This window comes from Chrysemys picta, chromosome 10, assembly GCF_011386835.1.
Source record: "Chrysemys picta bellii isolate R12L10 chromosome 10, ASM1138683v2, whole genome shotgun sequence".
NCBI lineage: Eukaryota > Metazoa > Chordata > Testudines > Emydidae > Chrysemys > Chrysemys picta.
The window spans coordinates 34,826,893-34,853,945 of record NC_088800.1 but is presented as its reverse complement, the minus strand read 5'-3'; the positions used below and the strand labels follow the sequence as shown (position 1 = coordinate 34,853,945).

The 27,053-nt window shown below is 42.6% G+C and overlaps 2 long non-coding RNA genes across 2 annotated transcripts; both read right to left on the bottom strand.

Moving 5' to 3' along the window:
- Positions 1-1,352: 1,352 nt before the first annotated feature.
- LOC135973750 (uncharacterized) lies at positions 1,353-24,335 on the bottom strand. The gene is made up of 2 exons (XR_010590763.1): positions 24,104-24,335; positions 1,353-1,966 (listed from the first exon to the last, which is right to left on the bottom strand). It is a non-coding gene; the product is annotated as an uncharacterized LOC135973750 (long non-coding RNA).
- Positions 10,323-20,650, bottom strand: LOC135973749 (uncharacterized). The gene is made up of 4 exons (XR_010590762.1): positions 20,446-20,650; positions 18,222-18,323; positions 11,284-11,330; positions 10,323-10,727 (listed from the first exon to the last, which is right to left on the bottom strand). It is a non-coding gene; the product is annotated as an uncharacterized LOC135973749 (long non-coding RNA).
- Positions 24,336-27,053: the final 2,718 nt, after the last annotated feature.

Sequence of the window (27,053 nt, the reverse complement as noted above, 5' to 3'; positions counted from 1 at the left end):
GGCGCGGCTCCCCCCCCGTCCCCGCGGCGCGGCGCGGCTCCCCCCCCGTCCCCGCGGCGCGGCGCGGCTCCCCCCCCCGTCCCCGCGGCGCGGCGCGGCTCCCCCCCCCGTCCCCGCGGCGCGGCTCGGCTCCCCCCCGTCCCCGCGGCGCGGCTCGGGTGTCCCCGTCCCCCCCCCGTCCCCGCGGCGCGGCTCGGCTCCCCCGTCCCCCCCCCCCCCGCGGCGCGGCTCGGGTCCCCCCCCCCCCGCGGCTCGGGTCCCCCCCCCCCCGCGGCGCGGGTCCCCCGTCCTGTCCCGTCCCCCGCGGCGCGGCTCGGGTCCCCCCGTCCCGCTCCCCCCCCCCCCCGCGGTGCGGCTCGGGTCCTGGGGGCGGGGCTTGCAGCAAGCCCCGCCCCCAGGAATCGGGCCCCGCTCTTGCTAAAGCCGGCCCTGGCTGTGATCCAAGTTGCCAGGGCAATCAAAGACCGGGTGATATCATGGATAGTGACTCTGGGAAACGTGCAGGCCATAGTGGATGGCTTTGCTGCAATGGGATTCCCAAACTGTGGTGGGGTGATAGACGGAACCCATATCCCTATCTTGTCACCGGAGCACCAAGCCACCGAGTACATAAACCGCAAGGGGTACTTTTCAATGCTGCTGCAAGCCCTGGTAGATCACAAGGGACGTTTCACTATATCAACGTGGGATGGCCGGGAAAGGTACATGATGCTCGCGTCTTCAGGCACTCTGGTCTGTTTCAAAAGCTGGAGGAAGGGACTTTCTTCCCGGACCAGAAAATAACCATTGGGGATATTGAAATGCCTATAGTTATCCTTGGGGACCCAGCCTACCCCTTAATGCCATGGCTCATGAAGCCGTACACAGACAGCCTGAACAGTAGTCAGGACCTGTTCAACCACAGGCTGAGCAAGTGCCGAATGGTGGTGGAATGTGCATTTGGATGTTTGAAAGTGCGCTGGCGCAGCTTACTGACTCGCTCAGACCTCAGCGAAAAGAATATTCCCATTGTTACTGCTGCTTGCTGTGCGCTCCACAATATCTGTGAGAGTAAGGGGGAGACATTTATGGTGGGGTGGGAGGTTGAGGCAACTCGCCTGGCCGCTGATTACGCGCAGCCAGACACCAGGGCGGTTAGAAGAGCACACCAGGGCGCGGTGCGCATCAGAGAAGCTTTGAAAACGAGTTTTGTGACTGGCCAGGCTATGGTGTGAAACTTCTGTTTGTTTCTCCTTGATGAACCCTACGCCCCACCCCCCCACCTGGTTCACTCTACTTCCCTGTAAACCAACCACCCAACCCTCCCCTCCCTCTTCGAGCACCGCTTGCAGAGGTAATAAAGTCATTGTTACTTCACATTCATGCATTCTTTATTAATTCATCACACAACTAGGGGGATAATTGCCAAGGTAGCCAAGGGTGGGGGAGGAGGGAAGGAAAAGGACACACTGCAGTTTAAAACTTTAATTCTTATTGAAGGCCAGCCTTCTGATGCTCAGGCAATCATCTGGGGTGGAGTGACTGGGTGGCCGGAGGCCCCCCCACCGTGTTCTTGGGCGTCTGGGTGAGGAGGTTATGGAACTTGGGGAGGAGGGCTGTTGGTTACACAGGGGCTGTAGCGGCGGTCTCGGCTCCTGCTGCCTTTCCTGCAGCTCAACCATACGCTGGAGCATATCAGTTTGATGCTCCAGCAGCCGGAGCATCGACTCTTGCCTTCTGTCTGCAAGCTGACGCCACCTATCCTCTTCAGCCCGCCACTTGCTCTGTTCATCCCGCGATTCAGCCCGCCATCTCTCCTCTCGTTCATACTGTGCTTTTCTGTAGTCTGACATTGATTGCCTCCACGCATTCTGCTGTGCTCTTTCAGCGTGGGAGGACATCTGGAGCTCCGTGAATATGTCATCCCGAGTCCGCCATTTTCTCCTTCTAATCTTCACTAGCCTCTGTGAAGGAGAAACATTTGCAGCTGGTGGAGGAGAAGGGAGATGTGGTTAAAAAAGACACATTTTAGAGAACAATGGGTACACTCTTTCACGTTAAATTTTGCTGTTCACATTACACAGCACATGTGCTTTCGTTACAAGGTCGCATTTTTCCTCTTATATTGAGGGCCTGCCGGTTTGGTGTGAGAGATCACTCACACAGTGCCAGGCAACAGATTTCGGCTTGCAGGCAGCCATGGTAAGCCACAGTCTTTTCGCTTTTTTAACCTTCTTAACATGTGGGAATGGTTTCAAACAGTAGTGCCCTCATTTCCCATACCAAGCACCCATTGGGTTGGCCATTTAAAATGGGTTTGCAATGTAAAAGGAGGGGCTGCGGTTCCCAGGTTAACATGCAGCACAAACCCAACTAACCCCCCTGCCCCCCACACACCCAATTCTCTGGGATGATCACTTCACCCCTCCCCCCCCACCGCGTGGCTAACAGCGGGGAACATTTCTGTTCAGCCAAGCAGGAACAGGCACCTCTAAATGTCCCCTTAATAAAATCACTCCATTTCAACCAGGTGACTGTGAATGATATCACTCTCCTGAGGATAACAAAGAGCGATAAGGAATGGATGTTGTCCGCATGCCAGCAAACACCGGGACCATACGCTGCCATGCTTTGTTATGCAATGATTCCAGACTACGTGCTACTGGCCTGGCATGGTAAAGTGTCCTACCGTGGCGGACGGGATAAGGCAGCCCTTCCCAGAAACCTTTTGCAAAGGCTTTGGGAGTACATGAAGGAGAGCTTTCTGGAGATATCCCTGGAGGATTTCCGCTCCATTCCCATACACGTTAACAGACTTTTCCAGTAGCTGTACTGGCCGCGATTGCCAGGGCAAATTAATCATTAATCATTAAACACGCTTGCTTTTAAACCATGTGTAATATTTACAAAGGTACACTCACCAGAGGTCCCCTGTGTGCCCTCAGGGTCTGGGAGCACGCCTTGGGTGAGTTCGGGGGTTACTGGCTCCAGGTCCAGGGTGATAAACATATCCTGGCTGTTGGGGAAACCAGTTTCTCCCTTCCTTGCTGCTGTGAGCTATCTACATTATCTTCATCCTCATCTTCCTCATACCCCGAACTCTCTTCCCTGTGTGTTTCTCCAGTGACGGAGTCATAGCACACGGTTGGGGTAGTGGTGGCTGCACCCCCTAGCATAGCATGCAGCGCCGCGTAGAAGCGGCATGTTTGCAGCTCTGCCCCGGACTTTCCGTTTGCCTCTCTGGCTTTGTGGTAGGCTTGCCTTAGCTCCTTAATTTTCACGCGGCATTGCTGTGCGTCCCTGTTATGGCCTCTGTCCTTCATGGCCTTGGAGACCTTTTCTAATATTTTGCCATTTCGTTTACTGCTACGGAGTTCAGCTAGCACTGATTCATCTCCCCATATGGCGAGCAGATCCCGTACCTCCCGTTCGGTCCATGCTGGAGCTCTTTTGCGATCCTGGGACTCCATCACGGTTACCTGTGCTGATGAGCTCTGCATGGTCACCTGTGCTCTCCACGCTGGGCAAATAGGAAATGAAATTCAAACGTTCGCGGGGCTTTTTCTGTCTACCTGGTCAGTGCATCTGAGTTGAGAGTGCTGTCCAGAGCGGTCACAATGAAGCACTGTGGGATAGCTCCCGGAGGCCAATAACGTCCAATTCCGTCCACGCTACCCCAATTCCGACCCGCTAAGGCCGATTTTATCGCTAATCCCCTCGTCGGAGGTGGAGTAAAGAAACCAGTCTAAAGGACCCCTTAAGTCAAAAGAAAGGGCTTCGTCGTGTGAACGTGTCCAGGCTTAATTCGATTTAACGCTGCTAAAGTCGACCTAAACTCGTAGTGTAGACCAGGCCTCAGTTGACCGCATAAAAAGCAGCACAGAAGTCAGGAAAGATGAAGAATGAGAGTTAGATGAGAGGAGGTCACTTAACCCCCAAGGGGTGGCAGGTTCTGCCCCATGCTGGGCTGTAGAGCAATGGCTGCTGTGAAATTTTATATTTTAACTGAAAACCATTTTGTTTTGTCATTTTTTTATCTGAGTTTGAGAAAAGAAAGGAATGAGAAAATGTCATATGAGTATGTGTTTATGCCGCAAATTCTTAGTGTTTCAGCTATATTCAAGCCAATTTCAGAACAAAGAATAGAAATTGCATCCATAACGTCCATAAAGTCAATGATTATTGTCATGATTTGTATTATGTATTATTGTGTTCCTAGCCTCTGTTTGCCAGAAGCTGGGAATGGATGACGGGATGGATCACTTGATTAACTGTTCTGTTAATTCCTTCTGAAACACCAGGTATTGGCCACTGTTGGAAGACGGGACACTGGGCTAGACGGACCTTTGGTCTGACCCAGTATGGCCATTCTTGTGTTCTTATTCAGTGGCACCATCTGTGTGCTCAGCACTGTTCAGAATATGCCAGAAAATATAGTCCCTGAGCCAATGCGTATAAAATGTGTCGCCCTAGATAAGATGGCTCAAAATATTTAAGTATGACGTGTATAATTATTGAGCACATGTTAATATCCATGGCTGCAGGAGCTGATGGCAATAGAAGTTTTACACGATTAAGGACTAGAAGATTTGACCCTCCAACTTTTTTTCAAGTTCAAGAGCTGCCCAGAGCTCCTGTGCCTGTTTATTTTCCTTTCCTGCCTGCAGTGGCCCTGATATACCTCAGAAGACTCCATTTTTTCTCAACTTTAAAAAGTGGAATTTTCTTGGTGTAGTGTTTTTTCTTAAGAGCCTTCTGGAAAGTAATTAGCCTGTAAACAGAACTGAAAGCAGTGTTGCCAACTCTCATGATTTTGTCATGAGTCTCATGATGATTATTGTTTTCCCTAAAGCCCTAGCTCCTGGAGTCAAGTCGATATGTGATGATTTCAGCCTTCATTCTTAAAGAAAAAAGTAAGTTTCTAGCCCACTTGGCTGTGTAGAAAGCTTCAAAATGTGACCCCAGTGCACCTTAGAGGCTCAAGAAGCAGAAGGCAAATAAAAGGAACACAAAATCTATTATTTTTACATAATCTCTTGATTTTTGGTGAGCCTGACTCATGATTTTTGAACATTTGGGGTTGGCAATACTGTGAAACTAACCTGAAAGTGTCAGTTTCACTCCTGTTTAAAGTCAGTTTCTAATCTATTATTTGTAGAATGGTAACACCCCCAGAACCCCAGGCAGGTGCAGTATAAACTCACAGGGTCTTGCCCTAGTATGATGTTTCCAAAAGTTAAATGATCTATTCCAAGCTTGGTAAACTGCAAAAGTAAGTAGCGTAAATTATAGAAAGCAATCTAGATTTTTCTACAATTGTTTTTTCAAAAGTTTTTTCAAAAGTAATATGACCTGACCAAAAAAAAAGTTGTGCTGAAAGGAAAGAGGCTGACACAAATTTTCATCTGGGGAAAAAAAGAGATGATGGAACCAGCTCCCAAGAAATTGGTAGAAGCTGGCTCCTCTTACTCTATTGCTGGCATTGGCCGAACTCAGCATTTTAATTGACAAATTGTGTCTTAATGAGATGGGCGGGGGAGGGAAAGTAAGTCCCCATCTTGGCTAATGTCCTCTTGTTAAACAAATCAAAGCTGTCAGGACTTTCCTGGGAAGCTGCTAAAGCACTTGGCCCTGCTAACTTAAATCTATTGGATTCACTGGGTCCACTGACTGTAAATCCATCTGATTCCATTTCACTCCACCACTCATGAGTAACACAGATAGTTCTGACTCATGTAAATGGGTCTCGTGTGATAACGCTGGCCATGCTATGTGTTATACCTATATTCAGAGCTGGTAGCACTGATATACATATGTGGGTTTCTCAGTATGTCCACTTTCAACAATGTTTTTCCTATTATATTTTGAGTCTTAACACTTGAATTTAAAATCTCTGATAATGCAACTGAAATCAGTGCCCTAATCAACTCTTAAGCCTCAGCCCTCTTCTTCTCTTTAAAAAGAAAAAAAAAGAAATTAAGTCATGTAATGAGCATGACTTATGGGCAACCACCAAGGCAGTTTTCTGGAAGATGTCATCCTTTCTTTTTTAATTTTCCAATAAATGAAATGCCAATAAACACTTCAATAAATGTTTTGCTGATTCCAGTGGACTGGTTCCCACCCAGTTTTTCAACCACTTTGAAGATGGTGAATTCCCATAAATTATACTGGTTTCATATATCAAGGCAAAGGAAAATCAGGATCTTTATTTTCATTTCTGTTTTTGCCTCTGTGTGTGTTCAGGGTGTTCAGAACTCTTGGAACATAGAACTAGAAGTGACCACTGCCTAAGCTCTGTATCCAACATGTCCATACTTTGGGGAAGTTCAGATCTGGAAATAAATGTTGTAGCCTTAAATCATCTCTACTTCGTACCCAACTCAAAAAGGGACAACAGAGCGAACACCTGTTTTTCTTTAAAAAGGAAAGGTTTGAAATGCGTATGGCCACGATTAATAACCTGGACAGCAGAATTGAAGCAAGTGAGGGTACAAATCTCAAAACAAGATGGCCCATGATATTTTCACAGTGAAGAAAAATGTAATTATTCTATCAGAGTACATAATCTGACAGGAGCTCTGAAGTGTATAACTGCCTGGGAGCATGCCAGGGAATCGAGGCACCTGATGAAAATAAGTTAAGACTGGAAATAAAAGCCCCTCTGTACAGTAATCTATTATCTGAACTCCAGACCAAACAAGCACTATTATTGTAGTTTCATCCAGTGCTTGTGAGAGGTAGCTAGGGGTGGCCTTGCTGACAAGGAAAAGTATGATTGAAAAGTAACAGATACATATTAGTGACCTACCCCAAATTAAATGCAATTCCATAGTAAAGGAAAGGAGTATGTATGCAAGTGGCCTTATTCCATGCAGGCCATGAGATCCACTTTTAATTGCCTTGTGGGAGAGGAGACTTTTCTAGAGATGGCTGGTTGTTGGTTTGTTCACCAGACTTTTTATTATCTCTGTGCTAAATATCCCTGCACCTGCTGATCACGTTGTACTGAATAACCAAGCTCCCTTGTTTGGAACTGGGATTTGGAGAAGTTGTCTAACACTGCGTGCTTTCCTAAACCTCACCTTAGCAGTACACTGTGAGCTCTAGTCTCAGGATTCCAAAAGACTCTTTGCTGATAGAATTACAACTTCTGTTCCCTTGAGACTCATTTTGTAAAGTTAAGTATGGTATATTCTGGGTTGCTACATGAGTTTTTCACTTGCTTGAGAATATTAAACAGGATCCCAGAGCAGAAGGCCAGGACACTGAGGATTCAATCGATGGATGAACATTGCCCAGCTAACATGACAGAGATATACCGTTGATAAATTCTGCCATTGCACATGCTTTCCTAGCTGGTTTGAAAGGTGTGTTTGTTTTTGCTGATAAGTACAGATAGTGCTAGAACTGGCAGCTCAGTACTAGGGCAATGGCAAAACAACCCCTAGGTTAACTACTGTTGAAATTAATGAGCCAGCTCTGTGATGTCTCTTTTTTCAACATCTAATTTGATAAAATTGCATTGCATTTATACCCTGTATTGCTACTAGCTCAAAGGTTACTAAGTGCCTTTTGTAGATTGGCATTTCGTACTTGCTATTATTGCTTGGAAACATGTAGAACCTTATTCTTCAATACCTAGCATCTTTATGTCGTCATTTAATCTGTTCAAAATGGATGTAAAATGCTACAAGAGAAGAATTATCTATTCATTCAGACTGGTAGTAGCATTTTATAGCCATCCTGCACTCATTTTACACAGGTGTAAATGACTACATAAGATTTAAGGCAGTGGTCTTTATACTACAGATCAGCAAAGTGAAAATAGTTTGACCTAAAATTATAGAAAGCTGTTTGCTATTAGGATTTAGTACCAGTACTGAACAGTTATTTAACAGTGAGGGTATAACTATACCCTTGCCTTGTAAGAGGATATGTCTTCTTAGCTCTCTTTCTTTGCTCACACTTGTATAATTATAAATCTTTTTCTATTATGAAGTTTATATATACACACACCTCTGTATGTATATATTTATTTACCATTCAGGTAGGAACACTCCACCACTGAAATGGTTATTCTATTTATAAACACCTCTATTCTGTAGATTGTAATTTGTTGTCCTGTTGAAATTCTTGCTTATTTTTGTTCTGTTTTCACATTATGAAAAGATATAATACAATTCATATTTTAAAAATGCTCAAATAACTAGAAACTATTTTTTAATACTTGAAGATTCTCACATACCTAGCTACCAAGAAGAAATGCATGAATTTCATTTTTACTGAAATTGTCTGCAAATTAAGTTGAAAGCAATCTAGAATCACATATTGTAAACACAGAGACATATACTGTAATGAAGTAAACCTCACAAATGTGGCATTGAACACATATGCGTTGATGATCATGTATCATATCTGAAACCACATGTATTAAAATAAACCGAGCTGTGTTTATTTCAGACTAAAAAGTAGAGATGTTAAAAAAACCAAAATTTTCCTTGTAGGAAATGTCAACCAAAAATTCTTTGATTTGAAAAACTTCCACTTTCCCATTGGAAATTTGGAACCAATTCAAAATGTAAATTTTCCATTTTGAATCAAAATTTTTGAAATTAAATGACAATTTTAATTTCAACGTAAAATGTTTTTGTTTGGGTATTTGTTTGTTTTTTGTCATAGAGTTTAAGGCCAGAAGGACCCACCAGATCATCTAATCTGACCTCCTGTATATCACAGGCCACCTGCACATGAAACCCAACAATTGAAATTAGACCAGGGTATTACAGCACTCAGAAGAGCAAACAATTATGTGCCACAGACAGGGAATAAGAGGGACCAAGGTATGTCACTAGTGCTCAAGGGCCCCTGCAATGGCAGGGAAATGATTTAAATGAGAAATACCCAGATGAACCTGGCAGGCAACCCAGACCCCACACTGTAAAGGAAAGTGAAAAGCCCCCAAGGTCACTGACCTGAGAGAAAATTCACATGCATGGTGATATGTTGGAACTAAACAAAAATTAAGCAAGTGCTTAAGTGCTATTCTGAATAGTGCTTAAGTGTTTTTCTGAATCAAGGCCTTGATCCCTCATGTCTTCTGTGTATACCACAATTTGGGTTCCCATTCTGCAGAAGACGAGATCAAAAATAACACCCCTATATTATGTATAGCTTAAATTAATTAACTTGTCATATAATAGCCCTTAAAACAACTTCCATAGCCCTTCCATAACTTACATTATTGATTAGATTTATCATTAGCCTAATGGCTATGGATATCCCTTTCCAGTTACAGAAATACCTATTAATGAAGTTGACATCTACAGGAATTTAAATTAAAAAAGATTAAAGATGTCCTTTGTAGTGTCTCTCCAACTGTATTAAGGGTAACTTTTTAAAAAATATTTCCTTTATACCCTCATGGTTGAGGTGATATTCTCTTACCTAAACTGCTCTTATTAGTTACAGAGCATTCAGAATCACACCAGTGCACATGTTAATATTGAAAACTGTGAAAGAACTTAATATAGGAAAAGTGAAGATATGAGTGTGATTTAGGTGTAGTATGTATCCAGATACAAAACATTAGCCAAGATCTGTTTGAATGTAAATGTGAAAGATCAGCAGAACATGGATTTAAAACTAGACATGCTTATCCAACCTTCAAACCTCTTAGCTAATTAAAAATATAGAAGGGGATGCCAATTTTATTACATTATTCAAGTCAGGTTCTTATACATATTTGTAACAATGTGGTTTGAGCAACTTCCAGTTCTGGGTGTTTTTTATAATGGTGAAAAATATCCCCTAAGGGTTAGCATGAACCCAACCAGCTCATCTTCACTTGTCACCTAGGCCCTAATTCAGGAAAGGTTTTAAGCATGTGCTTAAATCCCATTTATTTCTGATTGAAACTGAAAATTCAATAGGATTTAAGCATGGGTTTAACTGCTGCCCTGAATCAGTGTTAATAACTATTCAGAATTTCTTTCTGGCCTACTGAGGCAGTAGAGGCTGGTTCATTAGCCCTATTACACCACTTAGCATTGTAGTAGCTTTCCCTTTCAGTTATCTTTCTATGGAATTTTCTTTTGTACTGTTGTTTTTGAAAGAAACAAAAACCCTTACTGGCCAGCAACCATTCCAGTAACAAGCAAAACAGGGTCAGTTCTTGCTTAAGAACCTCCAAGATTAGAACTTGGCTGCTGTTGGAAGTGGTATTGGTAATCTGGTAGCTACAAGTGTTCCCTGGCCCCTAGTCAGTAGTGGATGGTGATAAGGGCCATTGTGCTGCTGTAAGTACCATCTTTTGGAAATGGTGTAAAAGTGAGGTACTAATTTCTCATAGCCATTTTGCAAGTGTTCATGTTGGTTCCAATGTGCTGGCTAATTTCCCATTTCAGCAATTAATTTTAGCATGCCTGAAAAGTTCTCTGCAGGTTCTACTGGATGCAGTGTCTTTCCTTCACAGACTACGCAAATTGTTGCATAAGCATGGCTGTTGTGTAGTTGTTGTGTAGATATGGGTGTGTACTGTCAAATTGCTACCATGTCCCACCCCACCGTGAAGTGAGTGTTTTTGTTGTAGTCTGATCTTTCGGATTGAAAAATGTAATTAGCAGGTACAGAGGATCATTTAGATTTTAAAATTCCACTTAAGAGATTTACCTGGCAATATCTGTTTGCCTAGTTCAGATCCATTTATACATAAGGGCCGGTCTCTTGTCCTACAAAGCTCCTCTGATCTAAATTAAATGGTAAAGACCAATACAGTTAAGAACACCCTCAGCCACAGCCTGCTGCCACAAATCTCCCCCTCCAGGCCAGCAGAGCCTAAAAACCCTCTGCTGACAGCCTGCTGCATGGCAGAAAGCCCAGTCTCTGCTGGCTTCACTATGGCAGAGTTTCTAAGGTGCACATGATGCAGTCTCTTTCCTGTGCACTTAAAGAGCTCTTCAGCTGGGGAAGGTTCCAGTTTTGTTGGGTGTCTAAGCACCACTGGAGCCCACTTTCTTCTCCCCCTTGAGAAGCACTTTCTTCAGAAGACTCCCCTTAATTTTTACTCTTTCTTCAGCCTCTGCGTGCACCCCTTTCCACCAGTCTACCTGACTGGTTATTTAGGCAGCATACCCAATAATTGATGTGCCTGCCTTTACAAAAAAGGAGCACGGGGCAGCCGCTTGCAAGACTGCTTAAGTGTGTACAGTGTAGGGCTTTGTTTATACCAGACTAATGAAAATACATTTTCAACTAATCAGTACACTGGAAACATTTGTAAAATGTCAAAATAAAACCACTGACCCACAAGATGTTCTGAGAAAATGAAATCATCCTGTCAGCTACTTCCTCTGGAATGAAAATGGAAAAATATGTTAATTTTTAGCAGCATCCACATTACTGAATTGATTCAGTTAGTTGAAGGTCACTGGATTATTCTTAGTTTTTTTATGCAGCTTCTTGCCTGAATGAATCATTCTCCTTTTTTGTCCTCTCAGATGTCCAAAGTTCACAACACATAGATAGACCTGTCTAAACCAGGGCAAGACAGACCTCCCTCTCCCTAGTAGATTGAAAAAATATAGAATAATCTCCTTTTACAAATACAATGCTGACTACTTAAAAGAGAAATTGTTGCATGTAAATGCAGTCCAACCTTCAACTATTTTCTTGTTCATCGGCATCTGCCGTAGAAAGACAAGAAAATTCTGTTAATTTATCAGTTGTAAAGGACATTCCAAGGTTATTTCTGACTATTGAAGTTAATTATACATCCTTCTCTTACCTTGAAAGGGCAGAGATCTTGGAACAAGACCCAACACTGCATAACTGCCTTAAATCATTATGCAAGGAGACCCAGGGTAGTTATGCAATGCTGGATCTTGTTCCAAACGCATCCTTAAATTCTGTCTCTTGTGTAACCTCCTCACTGTCATTGGAGTTGCATGGGATGTTAAATAGTACAAAATGCATTCTCATGTGTTTAGTGACCTTGTGACCATTTATGTACCTGTTATGGAGACAGTGATTTTTTTTTTTAAATGTGCCCATCCATTGCTTACTGAGAAGGCACTAAGCGAGGGGCAGAGCACTTTGATGTGTCTAGCCAAATAGTTCTACTTTATGGGATTACCATTTTATTTAAATGCAAACCCTAGAAAACCCCTTTGATAACACTGAGTTTAGGAGAACTGTTAAGTCTGTAATCCAGCATTCAAGTCAGGAAATACCAAAAGTAAACTTTCACTGTCTAATTAAATTCTACACCTTATGCATATGTATAATAAGAATCTTTGATTAATTGCAGATCTATGTGATCATGTAAACTAATAATTAGAGTAACCTAAAGCACCAGAAACTGAATTTGTAGAAAATATTAAGGGAAGTGTAGGGACTGTTGTTTTTTTTAATTGAATTTTTCTTGTGAACTCTTTTGCTGTCTTTACATATTTGCTGTCCAGTTGGTGGTAAATGCTATTCTTTATGTTGTAGACTTGAGAATTTATACTGGATGTACAAAACACTTCCTCTACATATTTATCTGTTGGGAACTGCTTTGTGTGCTTTTTTCTTTGTTGTGCACAACTCTTATTGGCCTTGCTCTTCTTCTAGTTCTCGTTTTCACGAGTTTACACCTAAAATATTCTTAGTTGTTCTTTCTTCTCTCCCCCCCCTCCTTTTTTTTGCTTTTGGGAGCTTCTAGCTGGGCATCTCTATTATTACTAGTTTCTTTGTCATTATCTTTATAGCAACTTATTAATTTGTTTAAAATACAAACAAGTTCAGTCTTACTTTACCCATGTTAAGGCTATATTACCTTAGAACAGTGATACTCAGACTGAGGCTTGCAAGCCACAAGTAGCTCTTTAATGTGTCTCCTGCAGCTCTTTGCAGCAAATGAGATTAAAACACTGTGTGATTTAATTATTAACCAATCAGGATGCTTTTACTATGTTGTTAACCAATTATAGTTGATAACATAATACTTGGTCAGTCATTTTGCTCTGTGTGTGTGGGGGGGGGGGGGGGAGAGAGAGAGAGAGAGAAAGAGAGAGCGCCTAAACCAGAGCTGAACAATGCCTTTTTGGTCCATACCTAATAGTTCACGAGGTTCCATCAAGAGTGCTATGGTGGGAGGTCTACGGCAGTGATACTCAGGCCTCAGTGGTTCAGGAGACAAATTAGTGAGTAACATTACTGTGGCTTTTTTGTAATGTTGCCTGTTCATTCCCTCTGGGGCATCTGGCATTGGCCACTGTCGGTAGACAGGATACTGGGCTAGATGGACCTTTTGGTCTGACCCAGTATGGCTGTTCTTATGTAAAAATTATGGAAAATCTAGAGAAATCATCTGATTTAACAAGGTTGTTGCCAGCCTGAGCAGTGGAAAGTCTTGGCAACTTTCCATCCTCTTGTGCTGAACACAGGTGGCAACTTTTGTTGGTGCTGGTGGGTGCTTGCACCCCCACCCCTCCTCTGCCTCCTCCCTGCCCCATTGGGTGCCGGTGGCTGCTCACGTTTCGGCCCCGCCCCATCTCCGCCCCCTCTCTGCCCCTATTGGTTCCCTCCCCAAATCCCCAAATCAGCTGTTTCGCAGCAGAAATGCTGAGAGGGAGGGGGGAGAAGCAGGACCCTGTGGTGCGCTCAGGGGAGGAGGCGGAGTGGAGGTGGAGGTGAGCTGGAGAGGGGGGCGGGTCGGGAAGCTGCCAGTGGGTGCTGAGCATCCACCAATTTTTCCCTGTGGTTGCTCCAGCCCGGGAGCACCCACGGAGTTGGCGCCTATGGTGTTGAATGCAAAATGGTTCCGGAAAACGGACCCCATCTGACTGTTTTTTATCCAGTTTGGAATCCGGAGATTCAGATCTGAAATCCCCTTCTTGTAACAGGTCTGAGATTACAGTTTTGAGTCCATTTCTAATGTGTACATAAAGTAGCTTATCAATGTTTTGCAAGCCTGTGTGTGTTCCAAATTGCACAGTTATTGTGCTTGCCTGCTGACCTCCACTTTGCATTTTTCAGCTGGACAGCTCCTCTCTTGCTGTGCTGCTTGGTAGCTGGAGAAATCTGTTATTGGATGAACAACTCTCCACCAGCTCTCAGCAACTGGACAGCACCTTCTGCAGCTGGATCTTTGCCAGCAGCTTTTGTCAGCTCTTTGAGTCTGTTTCAGTAGCTGAATGACTGTGTGTGTGGTTGGGTGGCACACTTAGAAAAATATGCAGCATGGCCTACTTTAGAAAAAACCACACTGTTTAATAATCAGCTGAATGTTGGAGAAGAGCAGGGGAGATGCTCAAATGGAGAGTAAACAGTTTGCCCCTCACGGCAGCATTTGGAAATAGCAATGTTATACTGAATCCTGAACATATGACCTAGGAAACGGTCTTCTTTCCTAAGCTGTTTCTCCTGTTTATACAGTTTCCCCCTTCATTCCTGACATACCTATGTTAAATCTTTACACTATGAATTTGCTATCTTATATCCTAACATGCCATGCTTTTCTATCGTTGCAGCCATCCCTTAGTCTATCTATAGGGGTGTGTGGGCTCATGAATTTACTATGCTATTCTCCTCTTCTTCCCTCCCACCTGCCCCTCTTACAGAGGAATTCTCTTTCATGTCAGTCCTCTTCATGAGTAAGGATTGCAAAATTTCCCTTGGCATCCTGCCACTGAACAGAGGGAGAACATACTCTTCAGAGCATTAGCTCTTGCCCTTTTGGGGGGGCTCCAGCCTAACCACATCTCTGGTGGGGTATACAAACCCCATACTGGGCACGAAGGGGTTAAAAGGCGACTGCAACTAGCCCAGTCCCTCTGGACCAGCTGTGCATCCTACAATGGGAGGCGCAGGTTAAAAGGGAGCTGAAAAGCACAGGCAAAGGGTGGACAGGCTGCAGGAAACCAGATAGAAGGTTGAGACTGAGAGGGACCAACAAGGCAGAATCTTCTCCAACCACCACCCCCTTTGAAATCCTGCAGGGCCCTGCTCATCTGCACTCTTTTGGTTGAGTTACTCTCTGTTTGGACTATAGGTGTCACAAATTGAAGGGACCTATTAGTGGGAAGTAGCCCAGGAAAGTGAATGTGAACTTGAGCAGGGAAGACCCTGCTGGGGTTGCTTCCTACCGGGCCGTGGACTGGGACCCCCCTGCCATACCCTTAAGGGCTGATGCTCAGAAGCAGGTGGAAAGCCAAAGATTCCTGGCTTAATGTCCAAAACAGGCACTTCTACCACCCTGAGACAGGAACAATGGGCTGGAAGTAAGTGTGCTAACCCCTAAGTAGTCCAGCCCTCCAAGCCCCGTATCACGCCATCTTTTTTTTTGTTTTCTCTACCCTCCTGCACCCTCCACCACCACTATGAGTAGGGCCCTACTAATTCATGGCTGTGAAAAACGTCTCACAGACCGTGAAATCTGTTTTTTGTGTAATTTTATCCTATACTATACAGATTTCATGGGGGAGACCAGTGTTTCTTTCAAACTGGGGAGCCTGACCCAAAAAGGGGTCATGGGGGGCACAGTATTGCCACCCTTACTTCTGCGCTATCTTCAAAGCTGGGTGGCTGGAGAGTGGCAGCTACTGGCCAGGCACCCAGCTCTGAAGGCAGCACCCCACCAGCAGCAGCACAGAAGTAAGGGTGGCAATACCATACCATGCCATCCTTACTTCTGCGCTGCTGCTGGTGGTGGCTCTGCCTTCAGAGCTGGGCTCCCGGCCAGCAGCCACCACTCTCCAGCTGCCCAGCTCTGAAGGTAGTGCTGCTGCCAGCAGCAGCGCAGAAGTAAGGGTGGCAATACTGCAACCCCCCTACTGTAACTTTGTGACTCCCCACAATCAGGACCCCTACAGTTACAACACTGTGAAATTTCAGATTTAAATATCTGAAATCATGAAATTTATGATTTTTAAAATCCTATGACCATGAAATTGACCAAAATGGAGCATGAATTTGGTATGGCCCTATCGATAAGCCTCAGATAAAGGGCTGAGTTTAAAACTCTAATTTGTATTTACTACATCATAGCACAGGGATGAGTAGGAGGAGTGATTGTCTTCAAGTGCCTTAGGATATTTTCAAACATCAACATACAGGCCCCTCATCTTAATTCCTGACCTTTGCTTGGCTGGCTGGTTATTCAGGCTTGCTACTCTTATTTTGCCTGGACAGGGAAGGACCATTAAGAAATAGGTCACAAACCCCCCTTTTAAAAAATTAGACTCTTCCCTTTAATTTCTGAAAGATATTCAGGATGCATCTTAGGGTTTGTCTACACTTAAATGTTTTGTCGCTTTAACGAGACATAGCTAAAATGGCAAAAAAACCTAGTGTAGATGTGGTTATACCAGTACAAAGTTGTCTCATACCACCAGTATAGCTTATTTTGTTCCCAAATCAAAATAAGCTATATTGGTACAAAGCATCTTTATACTGTGGTAAATGCATCTACACTAGGACTCTCCCGGTACAACTATGTTGGCAAACATAACCAACCCTACCCAAAGAGTTATGCTGTCAAGTAAAACTTTTAAAATGTAGGTCAGTCCGTAACTGGTTGGTGTGTCTGAGAGAATTTGGACTTCACAGCAGGAATATTCTGGCTCACCTTCAATCATGAGTGCAGATTTCAGGGTGGTTCGAGGATAGGGCAGTCATAACAAGGAGAGAAATTGCATTGCTCCATGAATTTGCCTGACAAGCACGTGATCCCATGGCACATATAAATCCCTGCACCTAAAGGAGGCAGTGTAGCCTAGTGAAGAAAGTAATACACTTGGATTTAGGAGACCTGGGTTCTTTTCCGAGCTCCGCTACTGCTGGCCTTCTGGGTGACTGGCAAGTCACTTTCCCTCTCTGTGCCTCAGTTTATCTATCTGCAAAATGCTGATAAAGATTTGTGAAGTGCTTTTTCAAGTATTGATTTTTAAAAGGTGGTCTTATATTTCTGTGTATGTTTTGTGGTTGCTGCAGGGATATATGTCTCTTTAGGTACTTCACAGCACTCAGTCTGATACTACGGTGACGAGCATGGTACATGAATTTATATAGTATAGAATACAGGCCATCTCAAATTTACTTGGAATTAGGGAGAAGGTTTCTGGGCCATCTTTGGTACCTTTCTTTTTGTTATACTCTTTTGTATACTCTGCTGTTGTATTGTATGGGCAATGCAGCCTATTGGATAGAGACCTGGACTGGGACTCAGAAGCCCTGGGTTAGACCTGCAAGTTACTTTGCCTTTGTGCCTCAGTTTCGCCATCTATAAAATGGAGATAATGATACTACCCTCCTTTTGTAAAGTGCTTTGAGATCTACTGATGAAAAGTGCCATGTAAGAGCTAGGTATTGTTGTTGTTAGTGTGCATGGCACTTTACAGTCAAGTAAGGAATAATGTCAGATAAAAGGGAATGAGGGGAGGGGGAAACAACTCCTTACTTCCATGATGTGAAGCCTGTGCTGTATATGCAAGCCAAAAGTAAATAGTTCTTCTCTAGTCAGCTTTGAGACAACAGTTAGAATATAGTGTTCACTTCTAGAGAAGTACCAGAAAGATATTCATGAATTTGAGAGAACAGAGCAGGAACCAAAATCATTATGGGGCTTGAGAGATAGGGGAAAAAATAAGTAGAACTTAAAGAAACAGTAGCTGTGGAGCATGACATGACTGTTAACAAATACTTGGTGGATGTAATCACCCAGGAGGGAGATGGACTGAAGAGTAATGGGGTGAAAATTTAGGATGAGTATTTAGAAAAACTCTCAAGGGAAACGGAAGAAGCCATACTACTTGGGGCATTTAAAGTAGACTGGACAAAGCACTAGATAATACTGTATGCCCTAAGGTCTAGAAAGCATATGGACTAGATATTTTAGCAAATCTCTCATGTCCCTGATTCATGTTGAGTAACTACCTGGCTGTCACTGTATAACTGCTGCTAATCACATTCTGAGGAAAGCCCTACATGAAATTTGCATCATGTTGTTCTGCAAAGAAAAAAATCTAAATTACATGAAGCTTACTTTTTCTAGTCTAACAAATATTATAATTTATTTTATAAAATGATTTCCACACCATTAAATTCTGACACAGTTGCCTGTATTCTTTCTCTTGATGAAAGAAATTATCCACAGAAACAGGAGTTGGCATGGAATAATTATCCATTATATGTTAATTTATAAGATGCTATTAATGTAAAAATCTCAAAGCAATTTACAAATATTAAATCTGAAAACATACCTCTGAGGCTAGTAGCATTATACCCATTTCACTGATGGATAAATGGAGGTACAGAAAGGGCAGCTAACTTGTCCAAGCTCACATAGCATCTCAATGGAAGACCTGGAAGAGAAAGCCCAGTCCCCTGATTAATACAGGCACAGCAGATCAAAATAATCCAAGATATTCCTTCCCTGCTCCCTGGGAAAAATGAGAGCTAGGCCTCCTGTGGGACATGCCTGATAACTTCCTTCATTCTTCACTAAACTTCTCACCTCTCTTTAGAATTTTCTTGAGACAAAATTCAGACAAAATCTAATCAGAGCTTGTTAGACACTGTCCAAATTCCTCCTTGTTCTTTTGTCCGGTTTCTAAACTCTTCCTTGGTATACTACAATCCTCACTTCTGATCTCACCCTGTGAATCCTTCATTTGTGGCATCACCATTACTTGGGTTTGAGTATTTGCTAAAATTGACCGTGAAGCATAGAGTGCAAACCTGGATCCAATTCATGTTTAATTATTTTGACATCATTGGGAGTTGTCTCAGGCCTGCAATTATATAGTGTTGCCATCACTTGCAGTTTTACCATGAATCTCATGATATATTTAGGTTTTTCTTAATGCTCCCACTCCTAGAGCTGAGTGAATGTGTGAAAATCTCAGTTTTAATTTAAAAATAAATAAGTAAATAAAACAGTCAACTTCTAGCCCTCCTAGTTGCAAAAGAGAAGCTTGAAGACATGACCCAGAGATACCCTGAAGGCTCAAAATCCAGAAGGCAAATAAAAAGTACCTAATTTTTTGAAATTTCATAATTTTTAAATGAATCTTATGATATTTTGGGGGCTGAGTCATGATTTATGAGTGTTTGGGGTTGACAATACTAATTACTGCAGCTGTGGTTACTGTGCTAATTGGAAAACCTGTTGGGTATGAATCAAGTCAGACTACAGAAATACAGTGAGTGGTATTCTGCTCGCGAGCCTCCCTTGCCAAGCCCAGAGTCCCATCCTTCCCCACTTCCTATGCCCATCTTGTAAGGGCCTCCTATATTTCATAGATCTATAGATAGGTAAAATGTTGCATTCAAAATGGGTATTAATATTAAGTATATACTTGCAATTGTTCAATTTCGGTAACTTTCACTCTTATAATTTAGTAAATTTGTCATTTATTTGTATTTAAAAACTAATACCGTAGCTATTTCTTTTTAAATTTCTTGTGCATTGGGTTTTAGGATTAATTTTAGGATTAATATTGAGGAAAAACTTCCTATCCGTGAGTTAGTTCTTTGTGTAAAATGATATTTATGTGACAGATCTATCACTGGAATAAGTATTTCACACTGTAGTTGGTTTATAGGTCTTTTAAACATGCTTAGCATTAGGAGGTGCCAGACGTTGGCAAAAGCTGTCATTCTGTACCAGAACTGCATGCTGGTATGAATTTACTCTGTGCACAAATATCATGGATGGCTACAATGCCATTGCTCATGACAGGAAACTACGAACACTTCACCTTACTTTCAAATACATCCTGTTGTCTTAGAGTCAGGAGAGTGAGTCAGAAGATCAAACTAGTGAGTGATGCAGATGCAAATACATTAGTGCTCCCACTCTTAGCATCCCTGTAAAGGCAGAACTTTATTCCAATGACAGCAATGCTCATTTACCTTAGATCTTCAGGAAGACAGCTACTGTTGTGATGAGTAATATATTGAAACTCTAAGTGCTTGGTATTTTTAGCATAGCAACATAATTTTCAGTCTGTTTTATAAAGGCATTCAGGCTGGCTATGGTATCATCACTTGGTGCTTACCATTTATACTATCCCTTCCAAACCAATCCTGAGATGATGGATTGGCACATCTTCCACATAATACTTCCTTTTCTATGCTCCTTGAAATGTTGTCTTGTATCTCTTGTTTAATATAAACTGTAAACTATTTGGCCAGGGAATGTATCTTGCTGTGTTTTTTGAAAGTGCCCCATAAACTAACAGCAATGATATTTTCAAAGGTATTTCTCTACTGAAATGAAGATACAACGGTTTTCCAGCATATTCCTGCTATGGCTAGGAAAGTGTTTATTCATACAAATCTAGGCCTTCTTCTTTCAAATGGAGCCATGAAGGGAGACCATTGTGATTTTGATTGGGCTCCAAGAAGAAACAAAGATCTGCCCATACTGATCTGATTGCCTGAGTGGGACCACAAACAGTTTGGTACCATGATAACACTCACCCATTTTATGCCACTGTATCAAACTAAAGAGCAGAAATTGTAGTCATCTTTTTTTCCAGCCTGTAAACCAGTTAGTCACGTATGATATTCTATGGAACTTCCAAAGTCCATTCACGGGGACAGACTGGAGAGAGAATCCAGAGGACAGCAACAAAAATTATGAAAGATTTAGAAAATGTGACCTGTGAGGAAAGATTTAAAAAACGTGGTATGATTAGTCTTGAGAAAAGAAGACTGAGGAGGGACCTGATAACAGGATTCAAATATGTTGTTCAAGGCTGTTATAAAGACAACAGTGACCAATTGTTCTCTGTCCACTGAAAACAGGACAAGAAATAATCAGCTTAATGTGCAGCACGGGCAATCTAGGTTAGATATTAGGAAAAACATTCTAATTATAAGGATAGTGACTTATTCCTGTAGGTAACTAACATGGAGATTGTGAAATCCCCATCAATGGATGTTTTAAAAAACAGGTTGAATAAACACCTGTCAGGGATGGTCTAGGTTTAATTGTTCCCACGTCAGTGCAGGGGGCTGGACTAGATGACCTCTCGAGGTCCCTTCCAGTCCTATGTTTCTATGATTCAATGTACCACTGGGACCTTTTTTGATTTCCATTATATAAAAGTGATTTTAGTAATGTCCAATACAATATAATTCCTTTTTATTGCTTTGACATCACTGGGACGTGACAATATGAGCAAAGTTTGCTGGAAAAGTAATGCTAGCAAAATCAAAACACACATTTAAATTATTTAAGATCAAAATTGAAAAACTTGTTTATGGTCTCTAATCATGCCTCAGCATGGAACAGTGATGAAACACACAACAGAAACACACACAAGATGTTAAATTCTCTTTCCCTATCTTAATACAATCTAAATTCTATTGTATAAATGTACCATTATACATCTTCCCCTTGAATACTATATCAGAAAGGATATAACAAAAATTGGAAAGGCCTAAGAATGGGCAATGAAAATTATCAGAGACATAGAAAGATTTCTTTCTGAGAAGAGACTAAAAGGATTAAGGCTGGGTAATTTAAAGAGGTGATGTAATAAGGATAGAAAAAGCAATGTATGTTACAGAGCAGGTCACTTCTGTTATCTCACCATTTGTCATTAGTACACAAGATTAAGAGGACACCCAATTAAATTAAGAGTACACTTAAAATTGATGGAAATTATAATTTGTGGAATATGTTGTGGAACTCACTGCCACAAGAGATCTGCCTGTGACCATGGGAAGGGAGGAGGTAGGACTTGGGGTACATGCATTGGTCTAACAGGAATGTTTCTACATGTTAGGGAGTCTCAAGTAATGGAGTAACAGGGCAGAGTCAAGTGGATGGGAACCAGTCTCTACAATCTCTTTCCCCTTGAAACTTGCATTATTTTACCTTCTTTCCCCTTCTCCACATTGGAACTCAGAGGGAGCAGCCACTAGTAGGAATAAGGCTACTGAAATTACCATTATAGCCAGGAAATTGGATGGAGGGTCTAGGCCTCCACGGATATCCCAAAATCTGTGGGATTTATCTGCTGACACCTGCAGGTTTTAAAGAGTCATACTGCATAGCCATTCTGGAGGAGGGTGGGGAAGAAAGCAAATGGCATTGCCCATTCAGCTGTTGAAATTCAGAATTTCCTTGCCCTTATCTGGGATTCTGACATAGAAGGAATTAATTGGCTCTAATCCTTCTATTCTTTTTGCTGTGATGTTAATTGGTAGATGAAGGTAGCTAGAGCACTAATCTTTTTCTGTCATTTTTGCCTTTAGGGGACAGAGTATGGCTGTCCAAAAAATATCCTTGAATCACTTGTGGCAAATATGCTGTGTAATATAAATAAATCATTTCTGAAGGAACAAAAATGCTACATTTTCTTTTATTTTAGAAATATCTGATTCTAAAGTGAAGTGGCTGATCTTCAAAGACTATTGTAGGTGATGTCAAGGAAAATAAAGAACTTATTCCCCTTATTTACAAAGCTGATTTTAGATTACTAATAATCAACATTAAATTCTAGAGCTCCCTTTAAAGGACTTGCTTAAATATACATTTTTATAAGTGAAGATGAGGTTTTTGTTTGTCTTGGATTCAAAATGTTTTTCTCTCTCTCAAAATTGGCAGTAAAACCTTAGGTTTAAAAAATTTTGCTGCATCATTTTGTATTATCTTCATTTTAGTTTCATCCCCAATTGTCCCTACTATAAAATGAAGGTAATTTATTTTCCAGCAGAGATTGCAGTCAGAAGTCTCCTCATTTTAACAGGTACTGATTGATACAAATTCTGCCTCTGTCCTCTTACTCTGAACCAATATATTAGCTTGCCCTATACAGTGTGTGTATATGGCTTCCATGAAAAATCCATGCCTATATGTGGCAGTGCCTAATTCTCTCCCACCTCTGACTGTTCTCATATCCTAGCAGAAGCTAAATGCAAACCTCCCTTGGAAACAGCTTTTCTCTCTCCAATCTTCCATATTAGTCCTGACACTTGGATTATATTTCCTTCCAACCAGTCTCACACTACATTCAACTATCAAATAGAGGCAGAACACTAAACCTTTGGATGACATCATCCAACACAAATAAGGATTTAGCCATCTCTCAGGCTTCAGTTACTGTCTCCAGCAAGTGGAGGACCTATATAGCAGATAAATGGCTAGGAGAGGGCCTACAATCCCTTTAATACATGTATGCACAACTGCAGTTGCAGTCTGCATGAGACACAGGTGACCATGGGCCTTTCATCCCATGTGCTCTGAGATCCCACCACCACTTTCCAGGAACACAGCTGACCCTGTCAAGGGGCTCATGGCCAAATTGTGCTGGCATTGCTATGCCTCAACAGAGTTGAGGCACTTCAGACTATGATGAAAGGATTTGCAGGATAGGTCTCTCTTCAGAGAGTGCCTCCAAGGTAAGTGGGATGGACTCTCTGGCCATGCTAAAGCACTTTGAACTGGTATATGTATTCTTTCTCACCCTGACCAGAGTCCAACCAAAGATTGTCAAGTCAAGGAAACCATTGATTCAATTAGTTCTGGAGTGGCTGAGTAGGCCCATGGTAGCTTGAGTTAGTGAACAGGCCTATGGACAGTCCAATATGACTATCAGTGATAGAAGGTATCAAGGCTGCTTCCCCACTTTGAACTTTAGGGTACAAATGTGGGGGCCTGCATGAAACTTCTAAGCTTAACTACCAGCTTAGATCTGGTCCGCTGCCACCACTCTCGATGCTAATTCCCTTCCCTGGGTAGCCTTGAGAGACTCTTCACCAATACCCTGGTGAATACAGATCCAAACCCCTTGGATCTTAAAACAAGGAGAAATTAACCATTCCCCCTCCTCCCTTCCACCAACTCCTGGTGGATCAAGATCCAACCCCCTTGGATCTAAAAACAAGGAAAATCAATCAGGTTCTTAAAAAGAACGCTTTTAATTAAAGAAAAGGTAAAAATCATCTCTGTAAAATCAGGATGGAAAATGACTTTACAGGGTAATCAAACTTAAAGAGCCCAGAGGACCCCCCTCTAGCCTGAGGTTCAAAGTTACAGCAAACAGAGGTAAACACCTTAGTAAAAGGTACATTTACAAGTTGAGAAAACAAAGGTAAACTAACACGCCTTGCCTGGCTGTTTACTTACAAGTTTGAAATATGAGAGACTTGTTCAGAAAGATGTGGAGAGCCTGGATTGATGTCTGGTCCCTCTTAGTCCCAAGAGCAAACAACTTCCCAAAACAAAGAGCACAAACAAAAGCCTTCCCCCCAAGATTTGGAAGTATCTTGTCCCCTTATTGGTCCTTTGGGTCAGGTGTCAGCCAGGTTACCTGAGCTTCTTAACCCTTTACAGGTAAAAGGATTTTGGAGTCTCTGGCCAGGAGGGACTTTATAGTACTGTACACAGGAGAGCTGTTACCCTTCCCTTTATAGTTATGACAGAAGACTTCTAATTTAAGACATGAGCTTTCAGCCTTAGGGCTGGAACTCATGAGCCTGAAGAAGAGCAGCATGTCAGACATCTACTGTGCTGCAATCTAGAAAACTAAATGGAGTACAGTAACTCCTCACTTAACGTTATAGTATGTTCCTGAAAAATGCGACTTTAAGTGAAACGATGTTAAGCGAATCCAATTTCCCCATAAGAATTAATGTAAATAGAGGGGATTAGGTTCCAGGGAATTTTTTTTTTTGCCAGACAAAAGGTATTATATACATTTTAAACAAGAAATGAAATACAGGTATAAGTTTTAAACAATTTTAAACAAGCAATTTAATGCAGGTATAAGTTTTAAACAATTGTGAAGAAACAATTTAATACTACAGTCATCACTGCTGAGTATGAAGCTTGGTTGAGGTGGTGGAGTCAGAGAGTGAAAGAGGATGCATTATCTGGCTGCTCCTCTTGCTGTTCTTGCAAGCACAGGCACTGACTTTGCCGGGGGCAGGGGGCTCAACCCTCGGCCCATCCACTCCACCTCTTCTATCCCGCACCTCCTCCCCCCTTTACTTCGCATGCTGCATCCTCGCTCCTTCCCCTTCCCTCCCCTCCCTTCTGAATGCTGCAAGCCAGCTGATTGCCATGGGCAGGAGGCAGGGGGGAGGCTCTGAGTCCTCGCTCCTGCCCCCTCCCTCCTGCCCGGGGCAATCAGCTGGCTTGTGGCATTTAGGAGGTGGGAGGGAGGGGGGAGGAGCGAGGACTTGGCATGCAGTCTCCTCCTCCCTCCCCTCCCCCCGCCTGCTGCCTGGGGCAATCAGCTGGCTTGCAGTGTTCAGGAGGCAGGGGAGGCCTGCGCGCCGAGTCCTCGCTCCTCCCCCCTCCCTCCTAAACGCCGCAAGCCAGCTGATTGCCGCAGGCAGGAGGCGGGGGGAGGAAGGGGAAGGCGCAGATCCGCGGGGTCTGACAGCGGGCGGGAGGCACTGTGGGGGGGGGAGGGTAGGGAGGCTGCCAGCTGTGGAGAAAGCAGGCAGCCAAACAACGTAATAGTGGAGCATTGCACAATTTTAAATGAGCATGTTCCCTAATTGATCAGCAACATAACAATGTTAACCGGGACAACTTTAAGTGAGGAGTTACTGTACTCACGAGGGTACTCAGGAATTTGAAAATCATTCTCTGCTTAGTGTGATAAGATGAAGATAGACCCACTCACAGCTTCAGTCCCTGCCATCTTCAAGATGGATTGTACATGAGTCTGAGCATCTGCTGCATAAAGTACAATCCACAGTAATGGCAGTGTTTACAAGGTACAACAGATGCCATCTCCATAGGTGGCCACCCACATATTTCCTGAAAGTCATGGACAACATGTGATCAGTAAAGTAACCCCTGTCGAGGATCTGCTGAATACTTTCACAATTTCCCCTTTCACCTGACGAAGAGGATTTTGCTATAGTTATTGTCATTAAAGGTTCCATTGTTCAGGGCAGTGCTGTCTTGCAGGGAAACCTACACGACTTTCCCTAGGATGAGGTTGTGCTCAGAACCCTACAAAATTCAAACCAAAGATAACATTTGCTAACTGTCAGAATCAGGAAACTGTCTTTCCTGCTTTTTACCTGAACCATAATTCACTGAAAGCAGAGTAAGCTTTGTTGCCTGGTCATCCACAAGGACTGTGGGTTAAACTGGAAAGAGAGGCAGAATTTAGAGGCGTGACTAGACTGTTCGTTCAGCACATAGGACTAAGCAAAAGCCAAGCAGCATTCCAATTGACTGCCTCTGAGTGCATTAAATAACTAACAAGTGGAAAAGTTTCAGAGTAGCAGCCGTGTTAGTCTGTATCCGCAAAAAGAACAGGAGTACTTGTGGCACCTTAGAGACTAACAAATTTATTAGAGCATAAGCTTTCGTGGGCTACAGCCCACTTCTTCGGATGCATAGAATGGAACATATATTGAGGAGATATATATACACACATACAGAGAGCAAGTGGAAAAGTGGTACGAAAGCCATTTTTAAGGCACATTCAACTTGATGAATGGGATCATCATGGGCAGAAAGAGGGGAAGAGAATTGTAAGGCAGTCAGCTGGATGTTGAGCACATTTGTTCCAAGCAATGCAGAGTCGATGTACAAGCTTTGGTGGCTGGAGGTTTGTTAGCAGAGATGTATTGCAGGTAGTTATCAGTGCCCCCTGAACTCATGTGCTTTAACTGCTTTAGGAGGTCCCAAATGACTGGTCTGGTATGGAAGGTTGAAAAGAGAGAGGAAAATTTTCCTATTGGATTTATTTTCTTTGAGATCATCAATGCCACTCCAATTTCTGTCCCTGTGTAAATTGACCTCTCTGTTTATATAATCTTTTCTTGGGAATGTTCATGGCATTATTGAAGTTTATTAGCAAAAATCTTTGAGCCCAGTCTTTGAGAACTGCTTTCATAATATTCAATTGAATGCTGAGAAACAATTAGACTATTGTGGAAAGAATTAAGTCATTAAAAAACTTAGTGTCCTGTCTTCATCTGCTTTTTGGGAGGAACTATCGCTCAAGGGTCTGGATGGACACCAAGGATCTTGAAAAAAAATTCACTTTTGAAAGCATAAACCCAATGGGTTTGCCTCAATTACTTGCACTGAAACACTTGTATATCAA